Source organism: Anser brachyrhynchus (assembly GCF_964034855.1).
Source record: "Anser brachyrhynchus genome assembly, chromosome: 8".
In the NCBI taxonomy this organism is placed as follows: domain Eukaryota; kingdom Metazoa; phylum Chordata; class Aves; order Anseriformes; family Anatidae; genus Anser; species Anser brachyrhynchus.
This window is the reverse complement of record NC_137702.1, coordinates 2,575,290-2,594,188: the sequence shown is the minus strand read 5'-3', so window position 1 is coordinate 2,594,188 and position 18,899 is coordinate 2,575,290. Positions and strand designations below refer to the sequence as shown.

Here is an 18,899-nt window from a genome sequence, read left to right as displayed (position 1 = left end):
AAGAGTTGGACTTGATGATCCTTAAGGGTCCCTTCCAACTCAGGATATTCTATGATTCTATGATTCTATGATAGATTTGAGTTCAGGGAATATTACATGGTATGCTTGACTTAAAAATATCGTATTTCTATGTATCTATCTCTTACCAGTCCTCATAGGGTTGGATGCAGCTAAGGATGGATGGCTCCTTTTTTCTTTTTTTTTTCTTTTTTCATCTAAAGGAGGAACGTCTGGGGGGGTTGCAGAGGTTAGTAGCCTCATTAATTAACTTCCTTTAATGAACCGCCGCGTGTCACTGGGGATGCTGCGAGGCACCGTCGCTGCCCCGCCGTCTCCTCCTTGCCCTCGAGAAGCCAAAATGTTAAAGTGGTGGCGTTTACTGGATCTGACAGAGAAATTCTTCACGTCTGGCCTGGATGTCTAACTAAATTTGGTATGTATCTTGTGGGCTGGGGCAAGTGCTGGAAGCTATTAGAAGGCTGAACAAAAAGCTCTATTCAAGGACTATCGCCTTCCTGCCGGGGTAATCCAAGTATCAGAAATTTAAAAATATGGGCTAGGAGACTGTGGCTGCCACAGAACAGGACTTTTAAAGGTGTCTAGAACATCTACGCACTTTAAAACGTTGCTTCTATGGTATATGATTAATTTGAAAAATGCAACAAAGAAACCCAACATAACATATACATATATATCCAATTAAATAAAATTGAACACTTTTATTAAAGTGGAGTTGCAAGCTGGTAAAAATTTTCTCTTGTCACTCAAAGTTAGGACAGGAAAACATTTTTCTTTCCCTCGAAATAGCTGTATTTATTATATCTGACCTGTTTAACATTGCTGGTTTTACTTAAGAACTAGAAAGAAACAAACGCTTTTCATCGTTTGATGCCTTTTTTGTAGCATGAAATTGTGTTACCAAGAAAAATAAGGTAGAAATGGTTTCCAAAACAGATCTTAGAATAATCAAATATCCTTTTTTTCTTTTTTTTTTTTTTAAGAACTAAGCTGGTTAATCCTAATCGTTTGAATCTATTATAAATTATTTACTTTTTGAACAGCAGCTTGTTCTCATTTTTAAGCTTTAGAACAGCCATGCATATCAACTGTATGTGGTTTTTTTTTGCTCTTTGTAGGTTCTTCAGGAAAGGTGGAAATGCATTAGGATAGTGGTAGTGCTTAGAGAAAACCAGGTCATAACAAAGGATTTGACTCCTCGTTGAGTTACCCTGTCTGTTAGCTGCTTTTAGTTGCTTCCTAATGAAAAAGTTACAGACAGTGAAGTCTGTTCTGTGTCCAGTTTACTTTTAGTGTGTTCTTTGGCTATTATTTTTTAGGTATTTATACAGACTTTCTTTTTTTTTGTGTCATGTATTGTGATGGATTTGCCCAAAGAGCAGGCCTGCTCCACGCATGGCTGGGCTAAACATTTTCATCACTGCACAGCCAGAAGCGTGGGTTATTTACGTTATTTGTCTTTTATTTTCCTTTAACCATTTCACATAAGCCATGAACTGTGCAACTGCTACCAGGCAAGTCAGGGAGAACTCGGCAGCCATGTGCTGAGGGCGCTGGAGCAAATGCGAAATCGCGTCTATTCTGCGTTACATCACTCTCATTGCCCAGAATTAATTCTTGCGTTTACATTTTGTGTTACACACACGGAAAACGTTCCTCTTTTAATGAAAGTTACATCGAATGTATTTACTACCCATGGCCACTTCTTTGTCTCTCTTGCAACCTTTGGAGGTTGAAAGGCAGCTGAAGCAGCAAAACCTCTGCTCTCAGGGCAGCTCCTGTGCACTTCCCCTATCTTCTCGGGCAGGAATGTGAACCAAAGCCTACTCGAGGCAACAAGAGTCTTTACATTGGCTGTAGTAAGTGGTGGATTAGCTCTATGAGGTGAAGTTGAGACTGGTTGAGACAGAAGGCAGTGGTATATCAATGCCTTTTAATTTTTCTTCCATAAATGGCAACGAGCCATGCTGGGAATAAAATAATAATAGGATCTGCGTTGTAGAGCTCCTTGTTCCTGCTGCCGTCGAAGCACTTCAAAGTTTGCGTGAGATTTCTTGTCGGAGAAACTGAGGCATGTGGAAGTCAAATTCAGAATTACACAGCGCAATTGCAAACTTGAAAACAGCACAGCCTAATATTCATCCCTTGTGTCTTTTCAGTGTCATGACATAGTCGTATTAAATAAACAATAGGAAAAGCTGTGACAGCTAGTGGTGTTAAGTTTTTCCGATTGTCCTTCTTTGTCGTCTAGTTTTCTCTTTGTCCTTAGGAGCTTCCCTGAAGCGTGTTTCTGTTTTCCAGGGTTTGCTGTAGCAGTTGCAGCTCTCCCGACGTAGTGTCACAGACGCATTTTGGACCCGCTGTAGCTACAGAGATAACCCGGGGTGGGTTCATGCCCCGAACGTGGGGCGCAGTGTGACGAGCACCAACACGGTCCGAATCCTGGAGGTTTGTCCGTTCTTAGGATTTGGAGATTTTGCAGTCTTTTGAAATAAAAAGTTATGTATAAAACTATTTCTATATATTTAATCCCTGCAGAGTGGGTATTCACACTGCTTCAGTTTTGTGCTTATAAGTTACCGCATCCATCTAAGAATGATCTTTTATCTCTTTTTTTTTTTCCCAAAAAAGTCGAAGCGTCATTTGGGCAAAACTGGCACTTCTGGCTGGAGCGAGAGTCAGGGGCTAGTTTTACAGCTAGCTGGCTGAGTGGGTGTGTTGCTGATTTCTACTTAGGGATGATACCCTCACAAATTAAAAGACACAGAAAAGAGCTGGAGACTTGCACAGAACCTGCACGGAGAGGAGACCAGAACAGCTTTTGTCTGTTTTCTGCACTTCAGATGAGACTTTTATTTTAGCCTGTTTGGAAATGATTGTTTTAAGCTGTCCCTTGCAAGCTAAAGCAACTCGGAGTGATTACAGTTGGCATAAAACTCGAGATAACATTAAAAAAATAAAGGATTCCAGCACTTATACCTTCCATCCCCCTGAATGGATGTGATTTGAAGGCAGATTTCGCTTTCCTGCCAAAATGTGGGGGTTTTTTTTTGGTTTGTTTTTTCTTTTTCAGCTCCCATGCTGGCCTCTGTCAGAGGCAGGCTGCTGGCTCCTCTGGTCTCCCCCTGGGCTCTAGGCAATCACATGCATGAAGCTGGTGTACGCCTTTAGTTAGTGCAAGCCTTTAGTTAGTACTTCTGTAATATTGACGTAATTACAAGGATTAACATTCTACTTTGGTCCTCATAATTTTTAAGTAGAAACGTGTAAGAACTCACTTTCAAAGTAGAAATGCCAAAAAAATGTGACCGCTCAGGACTACTTTTATATTGAAAATTATGATATGTGAAAAATGGGAAGAGTTGTAATAATTCACTGTTTGACTGCGAGACTTGAGGCAGTCTGTCGTAGCCGGAGGGAATCATTTTTCTCGTGGGACAAGCAGTGCGGTTTCTAGGTATGTGGTGGAGCTCCTAGGTAGGCAGCACATGAACAGAGGTAATTGATTTTAGCTTTTATCACTTTTGTTCGTGTAGTTCCTGTGTTTCGGCTCTGTGTTTGCTTTGATAGGGTCAAGTTGTCTCTAGTTGTAAATTGGTGAACGTTTATGGCCTCCAGTAACGTGTACCTGGCTGCACACAGTTTTGGAGGGCAGTCCTAGAACAGTTCAGCAGTTTTAATTATCTTCAGCCTGGTGCTAAGGCAGGTAGAGTGCTCTTTGTGTTACGTTTTGCTTCCATCTTTTCTGGAAGAAATGACAAAGGTGGTAACAAAAAGCACCTTCCTGCTCAAAGGAAAGTTGGTTTTAATTTCCTAACAAGTTAATAATTCATTATTTTGTTTCTGTCTGTACAGCTCTTAATGAAATATGCTGTAAAGATCTACTCGATAGCCTGCAGAAAGCTGTTACATGCAACCATGCATAAAGAAATGAAAAGGGTGCACTGGGTCCCACGTAGCGCATGGCTTTAAACTCCGAACAAGTACAGCAGATGGTGTTAAAACGAGGCGCTGGGACCAGCTGATAATCCAGCACTAAATCAAATTTCTAGATTTCACTTCTCTTGGCAATGGTATTCCCAGCTTTCTTGATGCTTTTTCCATTTGGAACTAGCCGCGTGCTTTCCTTACCGCTTTTGCTCTGGGTTTTGCTTGTTCGCAAGTTTTAAACCCGTAACGTGACCGAGCCGAACGGCGAGACCCCCTGAAACACCCGAGGGTTGGCGTTTCCATACTGAAGACTTAGGCACTCTAAATGCCAGGGCTGAAATTAAGTAAGTGCTTAAAAGCTTGACCCAAAGCCTGGTGGGTCAGCAGAAAGACTCGCATTGAATTTTAGCGGGCTTTGATCAGGCTGTAAGTAACATCCAATTTATCAAGTTATTTCCATCCTATTCCTTCTCTTTTCTGCAAGGTTCGCAGAGGAAATAGGTTTTGTTAGTGACAAGAATAAATCTGAAAGATGAATGGAGGGGAAAAAGTATGCATATGCTGAGGGCTTGCTCCTGCTTTCAGCAATGCAGGTGTGGGGCTTGGTATCTTGTAAGATCAGCTGCCCTGCCGATTTTACAAGAGATCTGATGATTTACGCGGTGTGCTCCGGGAGGGGGTCGGCCTTCGCGATGCGCACCTGCGTACCTGGGCTGGGCCGGCCGCAGCTGATTCGAGGGGCAGGTATTTCTCAGGTGTCCGTCATTTGCTAGGAAGAGTTTAACAAGAGCACTAGGAAAGCAACAAACACAGAAGGTACAGCCTTCCACTGCTGGTTACTCTGTCTTTCAATCCCTGGCTCAGGGGCTGGAACCCCTTTCCAAAGCCAAAAGGTTCTGGGATAAGCAGGAATATAGAGGGGGAATCAATGTACAGGGCAAAAACTAGTCAAAAACCTGCGGGCTTTTGACTTATGTTAGCGTATAGATACCGCTTTTGTGCTGCTTTAAGCTCTGTTTGTGTAAACGTCTTCTTCACGGGATCCTAAAATAAGGTAACTGGCACAAAGTAAAAGCTGTGGCTGGGAAAAGGGTGGAAAGCCTGGCTATTTAGTACGGGGCAAGTTCTCACGTGCTCTGTGTTGTGCTTTGGGGTAACTCCCTGCTCGCTCCTGCAAATATCACGGTGGTGTCACCTCTCCTGGTGGTGTTTGGGGATAAACTCCGACGGCTAGGTCCTGTGATGCCCGGCAGGGGTGCGATGCCCGGCAGGGGTGCGCTGCACCTGGGAAGGAGCCCACGGTGGCCGTGTTGGCATTACGAAGTGGGAGATTTTTTCCCTTTTTCTAGCTGGCGGCTTTTAGTGACTCGCTTCAAAGGTAAAAATGAGTCTCCCGCTCCTGCGTGCCGTTGCCTCGCATACCTCTGCTAATCCGTAGGTTTGGGAGGCGTTCCCTGACTCAAACAGATGAACTACGCAGGATGGACGGATGTGGAGGAAAAAACAGCGGCAAAAAGGAATTTGAGGGGCATGGTTCTGTAGGCGTATTTTATTGCTGCCCTGAGATAGCTTTCTCCTAATTTTGATTGAAAAATAGAGATGGAAAGCGCGGTGGGAACTTGCTTTGTTCTGTGGAGGGCTGCAGAGCAGCTAACGAGCCCTTTGATCCCAGCTCCTCGCTGTGTTTAGAGCTCAGCCCGCAGAGGTGAGGTAGACGGGAGCTGGTGTTTTGGGGGGGGGTGTGCCGGCAGAAGCAGGGGAGGGCAATACCCTCGCGCTCACCTTGCAGCGGCTTGTGTTTGTGTCTGTTTCCTGAAGTGGTTTTCCTCGTTTGGGCTGTTTTCTCATAGCTGTTTTTTCCCGAGGGTCTCTTGGGGTTTTGTGTTTGTGTTTGTTCTGCTTGGCTGGTTGTTTTTTTGAGTTTGGGTTGTTTTTGAATGAATCGCTCCGTTTCACTGCAGTTAATAACCCTCTTCTCTTTTTTTTTTTTTTACTAACCACAAGTGGTTAAGACCTGTCTCCTGGTGAGCAGCACATGCAAAACCACAGTAACTCACACTGCTCCTGACTTGCTTTTTCCACTGCCTCCTGCCGTCAGGGACCTCTGCAGAGCTGAGAGCTGCGTGTCACCTCCGGGGATCGCTGTCAGCGTTTCCTGCAGCCTTTTGCTTTCTTTCGGAGGCCTCACATCAAGGTACTGACCTGATCTGACCTCTGTCACCTTCTTTGACCTGAAACCATCACAGCCTGAGGTGCTGTTATTACAGGAACACCTGTGACATGCATATTTTTTCCTCTACTGGAAAAAAAGATCTTTCTTTCGTACCAACTCTGTCTAAGCACTGTAGTTTTTCCCCGTTCCAGTGGTAATGATTGGAAACTACTTAAATTTGCATACAAGACTAGCAATCGGGATTAAATAAAGACTAATGATAGAATTCATTGTCTCACCATAAAGTATTTAGGGGACTGTGAAGGAAAATAGAAGGTTAAGTCCCTGTGCACTCTGAGAAGCAGAAGGCTTCTGCCTGTGTAAGGTCACGGCATATTCTGTCCTTGTCCCAGCTTGTTAGGCAGGGGTGATTCAGAATCCCATTTTGGCATTTTTCTCATTGTTCTTGCCTCCTGCTGCCCACCGGGCAGTGGGAGATCATCACAGTTTGTGTTTAATACATATATATGCAGGGCATGGTCACAAATCAGTGTTAACAGTAGCCACTTCTTTCTAGTTCCCTGGTTTTTGCTCAGCTGTTTCCTGTGCTTGCCACCAGGTCAACCAAAGAGCGAAGTTGGGGAATTCTGTTATTCAGTGCCCATGACTTGTGTTGTATCTGATATATTCAGCATTTTAAAACGAGGTGTCTGGTGGATAGACATAGATGCAGAGCAGCGTGGGTTACAGGTGGGTGATGTGGTCTGAGCCCCCGTTGAAGGCTTTGAAGTCAGGTCCTGCTTTGGCGTTGGGTTGGGTTGCTCGTCAGGTGAATGGTTTATGCTGTGTGGGACCTAAGGGGTTGATATTAATTTGCTACGCAACAGTACTTGAGGTTAATAATATCTCTTGTACACTTAGGACTTTGAAACAAGCCTTCTGGATGTGTCCTGTGTTTCTGTGTAAGCCTGTATTGTCACTAATGGGCTTTCAATAACACTGCATTTTCTCCTAACAATGGACTGGAGGGAAAGAAGGCTTCTTCTCAGTGACTAAATGACACTTATTTGAGTGCTCTGGGTTCGGCCATTCTCCAGCTGCCGATAAAAGGTGCTTTCACTGCATGTGGAGCAGCAAGCCATCTCCTCTGTGCTAGAAAATACCGTAAACTCCAGTTGCCTTGCAACTGAGCTTGGTTGAAAAGTCACATTTGGGGAAAAAAACAACACACCACTCTTCTTTTTTTTAATGAAAAGCCAAGTTTTGTAGGAAATGATATATTTCAGAGTCTTGTTTACCATTTTTCCTTAGAAGTACGTTGCTTTGATTTTTAAATTCAAATGAAAGACCGAAAACTCTTCTGGGAAGATTTCCACCGCTCAGGTTTTAACGTGGGAGAAAACCATTTTCGAGCAGCCATGCCTTTCGCACCCACTCCCCCCGTTCCCAGCGTTTCTCAGTAGCACTCGTTCCCTGAGAATATTCGCAGAGAGCCGAGAGCTTTAATTAGGCCTTTGCAAGCACACGTACGCTTGCATCAGCAAGTGCATTTTATCCGCTCCATATGGGCGCCTTTGAACAGGGATTTCTGCGGGTATATTTATTTAGCGCGCGTTTGAGAACCCCCCCCCTTAGCGGAGCTGCCTTGCGAGCGCTGGCGCCACGGTTTCCTAAGGGAGATGCGCCGCGGCGCTCGCTCCGATCTGATCGCCAGGACAGCGATTGCGGTTAGCGATAACGGGAGGATCTTTAATTAAAAGGCTTGCTGGAGAGCAAAGGGCGCTCTGCCAGCTACCAGAAGCGGTGCTGCTGCGAGATTTGCGCTGCACGCTTTGGCACCAGTGGCGTGTGCCCGCCCACCCCTGGGCTTTCAGGTATGTTTTTTTTTTTATCTTGTCGTGACTTAGTTGTTTGTATTCACAAAGGATGCGGCTGTTTCTTTTTTTTTCCTTCTTTAACTGTCATGTGGATTTCATTCGGCTGTTCCCATTGTGTCTCGGGGTGCTCAGCCCTTTGCAGCAGGCAGGGAGAAGTGTTGCCTTCGTTTATCCTGCTCTGCCAGGCTTCTGAGCATAAATAACCCACGGCGCAGCAGGGACCGCACAGCGTTTCCCCAGGAGCTGCCTTTTCGCCGGGCACCCACCCGCTGCATGGCTTCGGGCATTGGAGCTATCCCCATTTTCAGGCTCTTCTGCAAAGGGACAATTCTTAAAACGTCTTGTTATTGTTATTTAGGCTGATTCAATACTTAGATTTCTGCATTTGTGCTTTAAAGGGACTGCAAATTAAAACCAGTTCAAGTCAGGAATGCGTATTCACTGCAGCTTTGGGAACACGTATGGAATCTGAAGTTTATGGCTTTGAAAGCACTTGCCCTCTTTCAAATGTTTCTAATAAGATAGAGCGTGGTGATTTACACCTCTGGAGATATTGAACTGGTGTTCAAGAATGTTGTTTGGCTCTTAAAGAAAGCAAGCACTGGTGGGCCTGATTTCGGAGAAAAAACTGCCGATGTGATTTCATTGAGACAAGCGCTCTGCGTGTAAAAGGATCCATTATTTACCACTTTCCCTGCGCACTGCGGGCGCGTTTGGGATCCATCAGCTGTTAACTTCTTGGGGGAGCGGAGAGGCGAGGGGAGCCGCTGCCTGAGCTGCTTTTCCTCCTGCTCCGTAAGGTGATGCTGAGCCAGGAGCACCAAGTGGGACTCTGTTTGCCCCCAGGCTCCCAAAATTGGACTCCTCGTCTCCCCATGCCGGGGTCCTACAGCCACTGGCACCCGTGGCAGTTCAAGGTGCTGAACCCCGAATGTCGAGGCCAGCCTGAGGTGACGCCGCTGTGCTGGCAGCAGCCCTCCGTGCTTTTACACCTCGGAGAGAAGGCATTTGGAAAGTGAGCTGGCGTTTCTTTATTATGTGTGTCTATTCTAATATAAAGCAGTATAAAGCAGGGCGTGTTGCTCTGAAGTGCTCAGGGGTGTGTTTCAGCCTGGATGCAAAACGTGAAGCAGGGGAGGGGAGAGAGGGAGCGGGGCGAAACCCTGCACCAGCGCCCAGCGGGAGGGAACGGGCGCGTGGGAAGAGCTTCGAGGAATCAGAAGCGGTGTCTTAACTCAGGAGCCTGAGGTACATTGCTCAGGGTGATTTCTTAAAAATATTTCCATGTAATTCTTTTATTTTTTTCCTTAGATGAAATAGAGAATAGGAAATTTGAACTGTTTTGGTTGGGACTTTTATAGGTTCCTTGCACTCACCCCATCCCCGTGGACCGCCGCTGCTTCCACTTGTGCTCTCCCTGCCCTGTATTAGAGGCTGTCAAGTCCCCTTTGGGACCCCTGAGATGAGTTACCGATTATGTTTGCCCATTTTTTTGGCCAAAAGAGCTGTGGAGGGAGGCACAGGGAGTTAGGGAGGGGATTTGGGTCCATCCTGGCGAGCATGGTTCGTGTTTTCACCAGCATGGTATTTCCTCCTCCTGCGGGCCAGGAACACCTGCGTTTAAGTATTGCAAGGGACCCATCTCGTTTTGAAGGGAAATGTCTCGGAGCCCATCTGCATCCATCGGCTTCCAGGGGTGTGTGCGGTGCTCTGGCTAACAACTGAAAAATCTAGGGAGAGTGAGATCTGTTGCTGGAGCTCCTGGGACTGCGCTAAACCTCCTGAACGAAGCGTCCAGCCCAGAGAGGAGACCTCGAGGTCTATAAAAATGGCCAGGGAGGCTTTGTGTGATGACGTTTTAAAGCACTTCTTAACCTTGAGGGCTAGTTCCTGGTTCTGAGCTTATGTTTTATTCCAAAGGACAGACATTCCTAGTTCCGTTGTTTTGTACGAATCCGGCTTAGAAATCTGCTCATTCATCAATCTAGAAATTATGTTCACTGTTTTCTGTCCTGGACTTTTTCCACCCTGACCATGTCGCTCCGGGGCCAGCAGCACGGTGTTACCCGAACATCTCCAGCACCTTTGTTGGCACGTGTAGGGCTTGGCAGGTGAGCGCAGGAGCAGCGCAGCAGGTAGTGGCTCAATCACGTTTCGGAGACAGCTCTGTGAAAGCTACAGGGCCACAAACGCCAGCGGAGAAACCCTCTGCAACCTACAAAACTGGGAAGGGTTTGTTCCCGTTTCCCTCCGTTAACCTGTTTGTGTTTTTAAAGGATTAAAGTTGGAGGTGTGTGGGGAAAGATGATTACCACTTGCAGAGGACTGGAGCGCTGGAAGGCTGCGGGTTTGTTCAGGGCTGCGCTGGAAACCAGACCTCTGAAATCCTCGCTCTGGGCGCGCTGCCTGGGGTGTGTGGAGCCGTCGACCCGCGAGCTGGGGCTCGGTACGAGACCCAGTCCTGGGAGCGATGTTTGCAAGCTCTGGGCTGCCCTTTAATCTGCCAGGTGGGCTGAAGGCAAGCCAGGAAACTGGAAGTCTTGGGAGCCATGGCTCCAACGTGTCTGGCTCAGCTACGGTTGCCGGCTCTGGCTCGGTGTCAGCTGCTGATGGGGAGCCAGAGCTTCCCAGCAGACCCGGGGCGAGCTGCGCTGGGGGGGCTGGCCGGCAGCTCGCCAACGGGCGGGGAGCTGGGAGGGCAAAACCCCTCCTTGGTGGTGGGCCGGGGTCGGCAGCGAGGGTCCCATCAGAGCCCTGGCGGGGCTCTGCGGCAAATGCTTCAGAATTGAACCATCTCCAGGTAATGTTTTGATTGTGCAGATTTGGCATTCCCCAGTGGAAACTCTCTCTCTTAAAGAATTTCTGACCAGCTTTGTTAAAATCCAAGGACTTTCTCCTTTTCAAACAGAAATGAATTTTGTTGCTTCAAGTCTTGCTTTTCTAGCAATCAGATCACCCGTTTTTTTTCTTTTGTGCCTTTGTTGTTGTTTGTAGTTCAGGATTTCTGTTTAGCCTCTTGTATCAAATGCCCAAGTGGCTGATCAATCCGTCCTCCATATGGCAGTGTGTAAATTCAGGCAAGTACAACATGGGGAAGATCTGCTTCCCACAGAAGTCCGTACAAACTTGAGACCAATGAACTTTACTGCCATGTATCGGGACTGGAAATTGAGGCCCTGGTCGTGTCCTCAGGTTGACATGTGGCATTGTCATTGTCATAAAACTTGTTGATTGGAGAAAAAAAAAAACAACTTGTTGATCAGAGAATAGTTGGAAGGTGCATTGCAAGCACTGGTTGTTGTTCTGCTAGGAAATTGCGTATTGCACCTGAAGTGGGGAGAGGAGGAAAAAAAAAGGCAAACAAAAACTAAACCCCCAAACCAAAAAGCCAAACCCCAAGGATCCCGGGAAAACCACCAGCTTTACAAACCGCTGTGAACTCATAGTCAAAGACCTCCATACATTACTTGCAGTTATTGCATAATCACATTGCACAAGAGCTATGCTGTTTGCAAAACACAAACACATGCTTACAAAGTTTGTCAGCGCCGCTCGCGCCGCGGGGCTCCCGACGCTCTCATGGACTTTGCTGGCTCTTCCAGCAGCCCCTTCCCAGCTCTGCGGGGCGGAGGAACACGAGGAGCTAGGGCACCCCGGTGAGCTTGCACTTTGAGCGCCTGTGCCACGATTTCTTGGACAGGCAGTCTTCCCGGGGCTGCAAGTTTCCTTTCCCAGTATCAAAATGATGACTTTGTTTTTTTCTTTGTCTGCTGCTGTTGTGCCCCGGCCCAGCCATCTCTCACCTTCTCCTTCAGCAGCACGCTTCCTCTTCTCCATTCGTGCTGTTCTTTCTAGTACCTGTCTTGAATTTCTTTTTCTTATAACCAAACCCCAAATCACACATGTGTCACCACATAAGTTGGTGCTTCTTGTCTGAAATTCTTGGTCCAGCCCAAGTTCTGTCCCGTTAGAAGATTTTATATCTCACGGCTGGGGTTCCTGAGAAGCCTTTTCCTCTGTCTTGTTTATTGACCAAGGTAAATAGGAGTTGTGTGTGTAAGATTCTGCCCTCCATGTTTTTCTATTTTGGAATGTGTGGAAAACATGGAAAAATAAAGCAGAAGAGGGACTGGAGTGTACCAACCAACCCAATATTGATGGTGAGCCATCAGTGTGGGGAGGCAGATGGAAAGGCCTAGGTGTATCAGGTAAGTGGTATTAACAGTAGCGCTAGGGAGGCTTCAGCGTAGATGTAAAAGGTCCTGGGAAGACCTCGTTAGGAATTCTCTGTGCCACTTTGGTTTCTGCCTACAAAGACCATCGCTGAAATGGGTGGGCTCCTTGGTGAGACTCAGGGTTGTTCAGTCAAACCAAGCGCTTGCCGCAGCATCATGCAGCGTTGTGTATGAATAAAGCATTTATCCCCATAGAAGCCAGGAAGGGAGCCAGAGATAAATGCTGATGCAAAATTAAATTTGCCTAAACTGGCCGTCAGTAAATTTAAGTTAATGTTTTCAAAGTGGAAAAGCTGTGAGGCACTGGAAGAGCTTCCCAGCAGGAGCAGTTGGGGCAAGAAACTTAATTAGCTGGAGGATGGCACTCGTTCAGTTCAAGAGAAGTGCAGCGTGCCTGCCACAAAAGGGGACTGCACCAGCTCACCGCCGTGGTGCTGTGCTCCTGTCGGCGGCTCCTGGCATGCTCTGGATGCTGTGCCCCCGTCTGGCACCCCCCGGCACCCCGGTGTTCCCGGCAGCCGTTGCCTCCTGCCCACCACCGGCTGCCAAGGGCCCACCCGGTGCCGACGCCGCGCAATGAAAGGGCATTTTGTGGAGCTGATTCACTGCTGTGTTTTTACTCTTTGCTCCTTTGTATAATCCGTGCTCTTTCAAGCCAGAAGCTTCCCGTCAGATGGCTTGCCAATAGCAATTGTGATCTTAATATTTCATGCCAGGTTCATCTCGCTGTCCTTGCAGGATAAATGAGGCTTGTGAATACTCCAGAGAGCGCCTCTTCCCTTTTGTACGGCCACAGTTAATTGCAATTAAACAGTCAGCCTTTGTAAAATTAATATTATTATTGCTGTGCTATGGATGTGCTATAACTTTTGGAATGGCTGACAAATGTAAAGCAAGTACAAATGTAGCCCTTTGCTTGCTGGCTTTTTTAATATATTTTAATCACCTGTTTGTCTTGGCAGAAGCGTGTATTTCAGATATTGAAATCAGTGGGAACACAAACTGGTAACTTTGCTTTAAGTATGATCTGACATCTGGTCCTTTCTTCTTTTCTGTTCAGCCTTCATTATGCGTTCTCACAGGTCTCTTTGTTCTCGGCTATGTTAATTCCATGGCTTGTTTATACCACACACCTCAACTGGGGATTCCAAAGAGTTCTTGAACGTTTAAAGTTGTTCTTATTATCCCCAAACCCACTTCTACCATCACTCGGACATGTATAAACTGAGCTGTGGGATTAACCCACACGGGGGCCTTACCAACCCTGAGCGTTTCCAGGCTGGTGGAAGTTTGTGGCGTGCATTTGGTGCCTTTCCTTGAGAGCGTGAAACTCTCTGCTGATGTCCCCAAGCTGCGCTAGGCTTCAGCTTCCCCTTCATATACTTCTGCCTTTTCTCAGCTCCTGTCATTGCTGCTGTGTGGGGCTGTGGTCTGACTGCAGTAAGGATCTTGCGTTTATGGGGTCATCTCCTCATATTGGGGTTAACATCCTGCAGTCACTGTCTCTGGCACGCACGGCACGAGCGCAAGTCACCCGTAGGAGGCAGATCTCTGTAGATTACCCTGAGGATTACTCGATCTGTTCTCTTGCACATGGCACAAATGATGAGAGAATATAGAGTTCCCTACAATGTACTGATGCTGTGTAATCTTCCCTAACGAACCGTGAGTGCAACTGGACGGAAATATCTGCTTGGAAGGGAAGGAAGCACTTTTAACTGTTACCACGTTAGTTGGGGTGGCAGCCTCTTGCTGTTGAGCAGGACTCCCAAGGAACTTCGTTTGTGTGTAATTCCGCACCTTATGAGAGACAAATTGGGTGTTTTGATCCCAAATGGGCCACTGGATCTCCTCAGCGCTGCTGTACCGAGGAGCGCCTCGGGTAGCTCCCCAGATGTGTGCCCTGCCTCGGCAGGGCTGTGCAGCAGCGGCCTGGTGGCTGCAGGAGCAGGGCTCTCCGCCGAGGCCGGAGATAGAAAGGATTCCACTCCTTCTGACCGGTTCCTAACGTTTCACAAGTACGTGTTTTTTTTTTTTTTTCTTTCAAAATTTAAGAGAAGAAAAACTGTATTTTGACTAAGGAATGTAATTCCCTCTCCCCCAAAAGAGATATTTATTCGAAAGCTGGAGCGGGTCCAGTTCAAATGTTGAGCACTGAGGCAGTACAGAGACATACAGCACATGTTCATCACTGTGCAGGTGCGAGGGGAAAGGGAGTTTAGGCTGGAGCCGTTTTGAAATATTACTTTTACCTACATGTTTGACATTTTCTAGCCCTTTTATAAGGAGTGATGGAAATCTACGTTTTTCCTCCTTTAATAAAATGAACTTCTTGCTCGTTAAAGGCGCTAGATTGACAGCCGCGGAGACTGAAGTCTTCTGTTTACCAGAGAATAAGCGCGGCATGGGAAAGCTGCAGCACAGGCTTCCTTCAGGTGCTGCCTAAGCTAACGGGCCTCAGCCTTGACCTGGTGAGAAATTCACCCAGTACTGTCCCCTGCAGCCTTTGGGATCAGACCCGCTGCGAGGGAGGAGTGAGCTCGGGGTAGCTCCAACGACGCCGTTGCTCCTGTGAGAAATTTGTTGGACCTAAGCAGACCACCCCGCGAGCCACCTCCGCAGCGTGTGCAGTTAGCAGAATAACCTCATCATCTTCGCGTTCGCTTCGCACACGCAAAACTGAGCACGGCTTTGATGAACCCCAGGTGAAAACTCAGAACTTGCCATGAAAAATAAGTAGCAGGAAAAGATGACTAACTGAGCACATACATTAAGTAAACCTCAAACGACTCCTCATTTTCCTCCCGTAGACTTAATCACTAGCGCATTTGTCCTTCACAATTCGGGAATGCCTGGGTGTGTTTCAGGACAATAATAAATAGTGGCTCTGCATTAAGAGAAGTCTGGTCTGTGTATCCCAGGAAAAGTGAAGGAGAGGAACTGAGGGTTAAGTACAAAAAATCTTTGCACTTCTCTTACGACTAGCGAAATTCAGACAATTTAGCTTTGGAAAAGTATATGACTTATAACCCGATAGGTCGTCTTCAAAACCAGTTTCTAGTGATTGACTAACTTCAAGTGGAGAAGTACACAAACAGTCCAATTCAACAAATCACTTTAAAGTATAGATTTTTGTGTAATGGAAGTACTACTGACTTCAAAAATTTAGCTTGCCAGTTAATGTTGATGTAGACAGCATTTTCATTACGGTCTTGCCCTATAACCCATTTTTCTTTTTTCCAGTTTTCCAATATTATTCATTCTGTGGAGAACTGAACTTTGGTAAACTCACCTGCGATGAAACTGGTAACAGGGAGATTTTAGGATGTTAAATAGCAGATTCTTCAAAGACAGGTTTAAAGTCAATTTCACAGAATGCGAGAAATGAGGAGTTTACAGGGTTTGCAATAAATAGTGGTGCTTAACTAAGTGGTGCTTGGTAGCCGTGCCTAACTTAGAAAACGTGAATTCAGCTCAACTTGGGCTGGGAGTGATGGAGCACACGCATATTGTGCTGTTGGGGCAGTAATTCCCAGATAAGGTTTCCAGACATGATTTCTGTGTCAGGCTTTGCCAGTACTAACATTAGACAAGCTTATGTACACATCTATTTTTTCCATCATCTAGATACGTGGTGTTCCTAACTTAAGTTTTAATTTACGTGTCGGGGTAGATAAAACCCATTTGGATTAGCACCGCGGTGAAACTGCTGAGGGGGTGAATTTCGGGTGGGGAACTGTGTCATGCCGAGGGAAGGAAAGAGCGATGTAAGAGGCTTCAGCCTTGTTACGGATCCCATATGGTGAGAAATCACTTTTCTGGCAATTTAAAAAAGATAGCGCTGTGATTTCATCCCTTCATGTCTGTCACCACATCATCTAGTGTGGGGAGCAGCCAAGAGGAATGTGGGAAGGCTGAGCTCAGCGCCGCTGAGTGTGGTGCGCTGGTGCAAAGTGTCCAAACGCTGTGCTCTGAAACCCGGCTTTTGCCGAAATGGCATTTCAAGTTCGGTTCGGTTTGAAAGCACACATTGCACGCTTATTTATTTACACACCATTATTTACTACATACAAAGTTTATGTTATTTGGATGGCTGCATAAGGCAGGATCCCCACTTAAGTCCCAAATAAGTCCCTATTTGTGAGTGGGGAGGAAGAGGTGTCCTCCTGGGTCCCAGTGAACCAGCAGCTATTTGTGTGTACGTGGAACCGAAACGGCACTGGTGGTGGTTGTGGGTACGTGCTGGGTTTTCAGTGATGTGGCAATCCGGTGACTTGTGCATCATGCTTCGTTTGATAGCGTTGCCAACAAACTCCTATTTAATCTCAGCGATAAAGCTGTTCTGTCTTGCTTCCCGTACTACCCACGTTGTTTTACCACGCAGTAAAATTTAGCACTTGTAATTGGCATGGTATTAATGGTAGTCCAAAAAGGCAAGAGTGTGGATTAAGCATTATACAAATATGATTGCCCTTTTCTTACTTTCTACAAAAACAGAACTTCTGTTATTTCTTACTCACGTGTACGTCATTTTATATTACCTAAGGAGCAAACTCCTACAGCGTTGTATTGGCCTTACCCTTCGCAAGTCCCATTTTGAGTCGTCAGAGGTGAGCATCTGGAACTCTACACTCTGCTGTGAAATTCATTACAAAAAAAGAAGTCTTTTAGGTAGTGTTTCCGCAGTGAGGTCCTAGTGGCTCGTTATGTATTTGAGAAGTTGTAGTTCAGAGTCAGACATTCACCTTAGCTAACTGGAGCTGTTTCCCTAAATTCTCTGTACGATACATGGATAATTTATGCTTTCGCACCTGAGATGCTATCTACAAAGCTAGCTGTTAATGAAAGTACTTAGTATCAGTTAGAATTACCATTGCTAGTGTGTTATAGTTTTTGTTAACTTTAACCTTTCAGCTCTGTTATCAGTTTGGTGTTTTAAATTTACCTTTTTTCTTCTACAAAGATGTTTAGTACATATTACCTCCTCTAACTATTTATCTCTTGAAATCCTACTTTTGCCTTATAAACAAATGCTTTTACATGTGGTAACTGCAGATGTGAAGCCCCAGCCAGGCTTATGTTTGCAAAATGTTTAATGTGGCCACAGTATTGCCAGGGAACGTTTTCCTGGGACTGGATAGCAACTTGACCCTTCATTTTAACAGTAAATCTAAGCCATGGATCCTTTAAGCATCACAGGAGGTGGATGAGCACCAGACCACCGCCTGGCTCAGCAGCTTGCGGTCTGTACCCGGTTGTGAGTGTCGTGGAGAAGTTCCCCGCGCTGGCACCGACTTACACGGCAGAGCAGAAGGTCTGCTTTCTGAATTGTCCAAGCAGACAAGTGTTTGCTCAGCGGGCAAGTGAGTGTTGAGCAGAGCAGCTGGGCTGCTCTGAGTGCAGGTCTGCAGGCTTGCAAGGTGTCCTCTGGGCCAGCAGGCTGGTTTCTAGAGTTTGTACAAAAATGTGCTGGAGGGAAGTGACAGTGCTGTTTGTGAAACACTCTGCAACTTCTACAAGTTAAGGGACATTTGAAAATGTTCTCATACTTGTCTAGTACCTTTATTCAGGCTTTTTCCCTGAAGGTTTCTAACTTTTTATGACCAGCTTCTATGAGCAGATTGTGATGTTCCTGTTCCTTCCTGCTCTTCCTTACCCGTTTTTAAGAGATTTAATCAGAATGCTGCTGACAGAATGAACTCGCTTGGGTTTTTCTTGGGAGGAAACGTGTACTGTAGAATATTGAACAGTCCGACTGTGCTTCTCATACCGACTTATTACCGCTGCGATAAGGTTGTGAGCTTTTTGGATATCGCCCCTTGCTCCAGTGTAGCAAAGAATTTAAGCATCTGCTCAAGTGCTGGCCGTATTAAATCCACAAGCTGCTGGTTGTTAAACTTGCAGAGGTCCCAGTGCAGATTTTACAGACCATGTGAAATACACGCAAAGGTGAAAAACTCAAAATCAGGAATCTTGATATGTATGGCACCAGAGTGGCTACTTGTAGGACACCAAAACCCCCAAATCTTCTCCGTTACGATTTTGCTTAAGGAAACGCACCGAGTAAGCAAGAGCCGTTAGAAGGACGTACCAGAGTGCACAGCGTGTGGTGTTCTGATGTCTGTAAATGGTGCAAGGGCCCGGAATGGTGAGAACAGGGCAGGAGGTGGCCGAAGGCAAGGACTTGAGCCTGGCGTCGCCCCTGCCTCCTGCAGCACGTGTCCCCCAGGGTTGCTCCTGCAGAGCGCGCCGTGCTGCCGGGGCCAGGTCCTGCCCTGTTCGCTTGAGATGATGCAGGAGTTTCTCGGTGCTTTTTGGTCAGCCCCTTTGGGTTTTCCTCGAGCGAGAGCGATCAGAAGTTTTCAGTTTGCAGCTCGTTAGTGTTTAATGAAAAGATGGCAGGATGCTGGAGGTCGCAAGTGTCCATCCCGTATTGGGCAACGCAAGGAACAGTAAAACAGGCTATTTGGCTGGTTTGTGGGCTTGTGAACTGGTTGCTGTTCCTTTGCTCGTGGATGAATCACTTGCTTAATTAATTAAACAGGCTTTGTTACTTATTTTCATAGGGGTGTAGGGCGCTCAGTGGTCTTTGCAGGCTGGGAGCAGTGAGGTCTCCCGAAACAAATGTGTGCAAGCGAAGTGTTTAGATACGTTTTGCCTCAGAGTGACCTTTCAAAGAATTTCACA

The 18,899-nt window shown here is 46.4% G+C and overlaps 1 protein-coding gene across 3 annotated transcripts in view; it reads left to right on the top strand.

Annotated features, from left to right (window-relative positions):
* The window catches only part of ROR1 (receptor tyrosine kinase like orphan receptor 1), a 156,801-nt gene that overhangs the window by 40,197 nt on the left and 97,705 nt on the right, over positions 1 to 18,899 (top strand). Inside the window, exons 2-3 of one of the 3 annotated variants that reach the window (XM_080603374.1) lie at positions 75 to 5,002; positions 6,047 to 6,142. The exons of 1 other annotated variant lie outside the window; for it this stretch is intronic. The gene's annotated coding sequence lies outside the window, so the exon portion shown is untranslated. Of the gene's footprint in view, positions 1 to 74; positions 5,003 to 5,952; positions 6,143 to 18,899 lie in introns of all 3 variants that reach the window. One more of the 3 variants, XM_080603373.1, reaches the window with a different exon arrangement.